Source organism: Sinocyclocheilus anshuiensis, unplaced genomic scaffold (assembly GCF_001515605.1).
Source record: "Sinocyclocheilus anshuiensis isolate Anshui unplaced genomic scaffold, SAMN03320099.WGS_v1.1 scaffold723, whole genome shotgun sequence".
Lineage (NCBI taxonomy): Eukaryota > Metazoa > Chordata > Actinopteri > Cypriniformes > Cyprinidae > Sinocyclocheilus > Sinocyclocheilus anshuiensis.
In genome coordinates, this window is record NW_015551048.1 from 191,846 (window position 1) to 199,415 (window position 7,570).

A 7,570-nucleotide genomic window follows, 5' to 3' on the forward strand; every position below is an offset into this window, starting at 1 on the left:
ATACATACATACATACATACACACACACACATATATATATATATATATATATATATATTAAATTAAGAGTTAAAATGGCACACTGTATGGCAGGTAATTTCTTTTAACCACAGTAAAAAACAATATCTGGTTGATTTACACTAAATCTGTTATGCATCATTTTCTGTAATACAAGAAGTTAGTAAGAGTAAATATGGATGTAAATAAATTAATGCTGTATATGTATACATCTATAAATATAAATGCTGAATAAATTGCATAGTGTCTAAAAATTAAAGTTCAACTTTTTAAACTATAAATTACCATAAAATAGCCAAATTGACTTGTCTGGTAAATAAATAGTTTATTGTTTCTTGTTTTTTTATGTAATGAACACATCACTGCCTGCACTGCCTGCACAGACACATAACAATGCTTCTTCGTGTCTTTGGCGCACTCGCTGGTGCAAATGCATGAGATCTGTGAGAATGTGTGAGGTCAGCTTGTGAAATGAGACGGGGCAAATGTTTGGGATGAGCCGAGCTGGCCATAATCCCATTCACAAATGTGGGCTGCTATTCCTTAGCCAGTTTCCCATCCATTCTAGTTTTGTCTGCAGTGTTTACTAACTACACTTAATCCTCAGAGTATCAGGGGGTCTTGTGAAACAGAAAAACACTTGATGGGCAGGTTCCAAGCCCTCAGCAAGGGAAGCTCCTTCAATGTGAAGAACCATTATGGACTGGCGAAGTGTCGATTTAGCTGGAGTTCAGTTATTTGTTGGTTAAATTCTGTCTCCTTCAGACCAGGAGAAACTCGTTCACAAAATCACCACCAGGTGGTGCAAAGGAAAAATTTGCACCATTGCTTGGAAAGACTGGAATTGTGACACTATTGGAAAAGACTGGAATTATGATTCTAGCTATGCGAGATAACGCGAATGCCAAATTAAAATAAAAAATTTTCAGGATAAATAGCCAGTTATTTTTAGTTAACGTAATAAGGTTTCAGTTTTAGTTAACAATACTAACAGTGCTTACAAGTATGTTTTATTAGTTCATTTGTTTTAGCTAAAACATGAGGATGTTTCATTAATCAGTCGTATTTAGTCAGAGTCAGAGTCAGAGTAGCTTCATTGTCATTCCAGCTCTATACAGTTAGTATACAGTGAAACGAGACAGCGTTTCTCCAGGACCAAGGTGCTACATAGACAAAAAACACAGAGCACAGGACTACAAAGAAACTAAACTGGACATAATTAAATTATATTAAATAGGCTAAGTAAAAGTTAAATAAGAACTAAGAAGATCCGTTGTCCACCTGTTCTTGTGGTGCATTACATTTGTTCTTGGAAGTCAGAAATTCTGAGTTGTAAATGTAACGCCCCCTCAAGTCGGATTTCTGACTCTGAAACTTGGAGGAAACGCAACAGACTTCAAACCCTCCAGACCCTGACTTCAAAATCCAATATGGCTGCACAGTAGTAATACATTGTTTATTAGCACTTCTGTTTGTCTGTGTCTTAATAAATACAGTGCTGCAGGGGCATAGACTACGCGGGGGACGTGTCCCCCCCACATTTAATATCACGCAAATTCGTCCCCCGCACTTTTTCGGGCAAGTGTGTTCGCATAGAGGTTTTCAAGAGCCGGTGTGAATAAATATAGATTTAAATTCAAAGAGACAGGATAGTCTGTGCATGATCTGATGTTTTATTCGGATCCAGAATAAGGCGAAATGAACATCACGTAGCGCTAAACATTCCGTGCAGTGTATGTTTCATTCATTCTCGAAGCCGGAGGGCGCTCTCGCGCAGAAAGTCGTACGAGGAAATTCCTAATATGGCCCCTGCAGTCGTGCACAAAGTACTATCCAACCTCTGTTTGTGGACATGATATGTCTGTATTATCTGTGTAAAATACTGCTTTTGAATGTGTTTTTATGGCTTGGTATTTTTAACTCTGACATCTGAGGCAAATGGAACGCAGCACTGTTTCCTGTGTTTAATTCCTGTTGCCTTGGTGTCTGAGTACGTTCTCGTTAGTCACCTTGATTACAGATTATGTTATTCACCTGTTTCTAATTTAGCTCATTATCCTTTGTATATATAGCCCTTGATTTCTTTGGTTAATGTTCAGTTATTTTCTTTGTTCCACAAATCTGTCACATTTCCGTTTACCTTAACCTTCTGGATTGTCTTCTTGTTTATTTGAATAAATGCTGCTGCATCTAGATCCTTGCCTCATCTCGTCCCTGTGCTGCACCGTTACTGATTACAACTCCGGGGATTTTGAGTGGAGTGCGGTTGGACCAGGAGAGTCCGGAGTGGACATGGCTGTGATATTAAATGTATTTATTTGATGTTATTTTTGATATATTAGTATTGCATATACAGTAGTAATATATTAGTTATTAATATATTAGTATTATATTTAGCTGTTTGTAATATTCTAATCCACTCTGTTACTATTACATTTTCTCTATTGTTTGTAAAATGGAAATACGCTATATAAATAAAACGTATTATTATTTTTAGTAGTAGTAGTAGTAGTAATAGTAGTAAGCTAGTAATAGTAAATATAAATGTGAATAAATTATTACTATATATGTATGCATCTATAAATATAAATGTTGCATGAATTGCATATCATATAAACTGTTCTGAACTCTTTTTTATTGACCTCAATGGTGATTTTATTCAATAGCCATTAGCACACATTAAACTCCAACACATTACATTGCCATAAAATTGCCAAACTGTCTTGTCTGGCGAGTAAACCATATATGCAACAGCTTTCTGTACTTTTACCATTAAGATACCATTCATACCATTCGGCTCTTCGTCTCTTCGGCCAAGCATGTTGTTGAATTGAGAGATATTACAACAGGATCACTTGGACAAAGCAGTGTTCAAATCAGAAGGTAAAAAACGATATAAAATCAACAGTATAAAGTAAAAAGACAAATATGCTGTACTATTTTGTTCATTCCAAAGCCTGGACACAGTGTATACATTTCTATGTTGTCTCCGAGCATATGAATCATTATTTAAATGAGACTTTACCAACAGGCAAATGCATTAGATCTGCGAGAATGTGTGAGGCAGACTTGTGAAATGAGACTAGGCAAATGTTTGGGATGATCCACAAATGTGAGCTGCTCTTCCTCAGTTTTTCCCATCCATTCTAGTTTTGTCTGCAGTGTTTACTAACTACACTTAATCCTCAGAGTATCAGGGGGTCTTGTGAAACAGAAAATCACTTGATGGGCAAGTTCCAAACCCTCAACAAATGAAGCTCCTTCAACATCAAGAACCATTATGGACTGGAGGAAGGTCAATTTTGCTGGATTTGAGTTATTTGTTGGTTAAAATCTGTCTTATTTAGATCAGGAGAAACTTGTTAATCCTTTGAATTGGCTAGAATGAAGGCATTGGCATGGGTCCCAAACCACCCAAATTCAGGTCCCAATGTGTGAAAGTGTCAGTTACAGGGCAGTGGCGGTGGAAACATGATGGCATGTCTGGTCTGTAGCAAAAAGCATGCATCTAAGAAATTGTAATGGTTAGAAATGGAACTAATAAACATTAATTAGATTAGACGACATATTGAATTTAACGCAGATGAAAACAAGGCTGTGAGGGACAGACTGTATAAAGGTCGTAGACAGTGCCGATCCTAGACATCTGGAGGCCCTACGCAAAACTGTGTCGGCGGTGGAGTGGGGTATGAGTGGTTATGAACGAATGAATGAAATGCATTTGTCCGTGCTTCACTCCGTCTTGAATCGCGCTCGCGGAAAGCGCTTGAGAAACAGTGTCTCTTCTGCGGCTCGGTACGCTTTCAACTCGTTTTTTTAGTCTCGAGCGAGACTGTACGACATTCACATTACATGATTTGACTGATTTGTACGTAGAAAGGGCGACAGCACACTGCATTAAAAGAAATGATCATTCATGTTTTCATAACCGCTGACCAAATTAAAAAACGAAACTAAAATTAAATCATCTTTGAGAGCAAGGGGTGTTTTGGGGGCCCTACGCAGCTTGCGTATTTTGCGTATAGGGAGGATCGGCTCTGGTCATAGATCATGTAATTTTCACAACTCACAACTTTTCAACCTTTCAGACACAACAGTGGTTTCACTGTCAGGAGCCACAGGCAGTGTTAGGAAAAGTTCATTTTAAATTAACTTATGTAATGCATTACAATATTGAGTTGCTCCTCAAAAAAGTAACTAATTACATTACTTAGTTACTTTTCATGGAAAGTAACACACTACGTTACTTTTGCGTTACTTTTTCTCATCTGATTTGGGCTTGCTTGTTTGTTTTTAAGATAAAAAAGTTATATTTTTGTCAAAAGTAAAAGCCCTTTTACACCAAAAGTGAAATGAATAATCATCCGGTTGAAGGAAATATCAATTCACATCTGTACAGTAGAGGGCACAGCTCAAAAAAACTTTCAGCTTTCATGCCATTCTGGATTGCATGAAGAATAGGATGCAAGAGAAGAAAGTTCAACACTCTTCAGCAATAATAATAAAAAAGAAAGAAACACAAATTTAACACAAAAAGTCATTTTTGCTTATTAGTATGGTTGAATTGGATCACTGAAGGTCAGCAGCAAAGACATTGGTTTTAAAAAAATGGGATTAAACACAAAGGATATGTGTGCTATTTAACATATTTAATTATTTTAGGTTTGCGTCATATTCTGAGTTTGCATTTCACTGTTTTTAATTATTTTGAGGAATACTGAATGTGTTTTGTCCAAGTGAGATGAGTAAATGCATGTTCACATTTAGTCTAGAGCTACAGTAACAATGTTTACACAGCGCACACAATAGGAGAGCTGTCAATAAATGGGAAAACAAAGTAACTAGTGTTACATATTTGAAAAAGTAACTCAGATATGTTCTTGTAAATTAAAAAGTAATGCATTACTTTACCAGTTGCTTGAAAAAAGTATCCTGATTATGTAACTTGCATTATTTGTAATGCATTACCCCCAACACTGGCCACAGATATTAATTTTGTGTTGCCTATATATGATTTTTTGACTCTCAAGTGATGGTGGCCGTGGACTTGTATTGTGATTCACTAAAGACCATAGTTTCAGCTAAAAACCTTATTTACTCTTCTGAAAAAGTCACCTACTGTATATCTTAAAAGGCCTGAGGTTCAGTAAATTAACAACAAATTTTCTTTTTTGGGTGAACTATTCCTATAAGGCCCGTTCACACTAAGAATGATAAGTATAAAGATAACTATAAAGGTAGTTATGTTAGTGTCCACACCGATGCACAATATTTTTCTGTTTATTACAAACATACACTGCCATTTTGTAATTGTAATTTCATTGTAATTCCATTTACGCATTCATTTAAGTATTTAGCTCCTGTACTATCACCCACTGCCCAGTTTTCAATTTGAGAAAGTAAAACAGGGATGGCAAACTGTAAGTGTACAGTGGTACAGTGATTGTATCAACTTATATAAATACTATTTTGTCAAATAATTTATTTTATGTATTCAAGGTAGTAATGAAGTGGTATCATTGTATTAATTATATAACACAACCATAATAAATGTGACAGAGTGCAAGAGCAAGTCTGCAGCCATTGCAATATTGTGGTTTATCTGTGTTCATCAAGCCATCTTGTTTATTTTCATAAGTAAGTAAGGTACATTTATAACGCAATGCTAATTGACATAGCCTTTATTACAGTATAGAATACTATAAGGAACCATTAAATTATTGAAAAATAATGCACAATCGAGGTGGTAATGCAGAGTCAATTATTCCACTTATACAACACCTCAAAACATTCTTCAGATGTTTTATAAATGTTGAATGGACACTCTGCAGATGCAAACAGGGGTGAATAATGTGTTTTGTGTGTTTTTCTTTGGCTGCATGTTACGCTATTTATTACTTTAGATTCACTCCAGAGTCCATTCAACATGCTTCTGTTTTTCAAATAAAACTAATCCACACATAAGATGAAGTCAACAGATGCACTAGAAGTATCTTGGATGAATCCCATGTGCATTTAGTATACAGATGTTCACTTTAACAGTAGACAGAAATTTACAGAGGAAATAAACCAAATATCATGCTCAATTTTTTTCTTACTTTGAAGCACATTGCCATATAAAACTGTCATATAATACATGTAATCGTCTAAAAGTTTTAATGAAAACTGCCCAAACTGCTTTATTCATAGTTTTTATTTTATTTTTTTTTATTTAATGGAGAAAACCTCATAAAATCTGGAAAGTCTCAAGTAAATGAAGGTCATTAAGAACTGATCTAACATGCATTTTTCAAGACTGCTGACTGTTTTGGGAAGAGAGTGATAGATACATTTCCATTAAAGAACCACTCTGGATACTGAATATAGTGAATTTGGAGAAAAAACATGGTACTAATTTCAGAAAGTGACATGCTTTGATGCTATGCTAAGATAAAATGCTAACTAGCCCTTATGCACCTGTTGCAATTATGTTTTATGATTCATTTTTAAAACTAAATCCATGTAAGATCATTGGAATGTTTCTTTCTTAAGAAGGACATTTGATACAAAGGCGAAGAAGATAAAGTGAGAAGTTTGATAATAGAAATTAGGGATTAAAACTGTAAATAGAATAGAATTATTAAATATAACAAAGACAAAGAATTATAATTACAGGCATATTCCACCCAGAGAGGTGTGAATGTGTACTGGGGGAGACAGAACATGGAGCAGTTTGCAACACAAGACATTTACATTTATTCATTTAACGGATGCTTTTATTTAAAAGCGACTTAAAACTCTCAATTGACAAAATCCCACCTTAGATTTAGTTTTCTTGTTGAATATCCAGCTCCACTCACAGATACATAACATTACAGAAGTATAATGGGTTGTGAATGCTATGGAAACTAGAGACCATAAACCAGCCTTGACCTATGTGGAAATTCATGTTAGTCTTAACAAGTGTTTTCGGCAGTGATGTTCTGTACAACATTTGCTGGTGACCAGCCATGATAGTCTTTTCAGCAGGGATATTATGTAGTAAAAGAAAAAAAATAAAAAAAAGAGCGTGATTGATTCCAGCTACGCACGCCGCCTGACTCAGAGCCACAACACTTTGGAAATCTTTTCATGATTTACCCAAGGGATTCTTTCATATAATTTCAAAGCAAAAAGCAGCTGTTAATAACAACTAGATTAAACGGAGCATGTCCCATAATCAACATTCTTCAAGCCCAATAAATGTACATAGTAAATAGGGTCCTTGTAAATGATTCCCTGCCCTGGGAGTAAATACGGGAATGTTGCGGCCTCACAGAAATGCAGTGAAGGTGCTGCTGGGTTTAAATATATTTAACACTGACGTAAACAAGCAGACAGGCAGGCAGGCGAGCAAGCCCAGTTCTGTCGGTAAAGATGCATGACAGGAGACGCTGAGAACCAGGCTGTGAATGTGGCAGAGCTCCAGAAAGCACAAGAACATAAAGGTGTTTCGAATGGGCGAAGAACCCATTGGACACATCTGCTAAAGCAGCTGTAGTCTATAGCAGTGGTTCTTGACTGGTTGTTCACA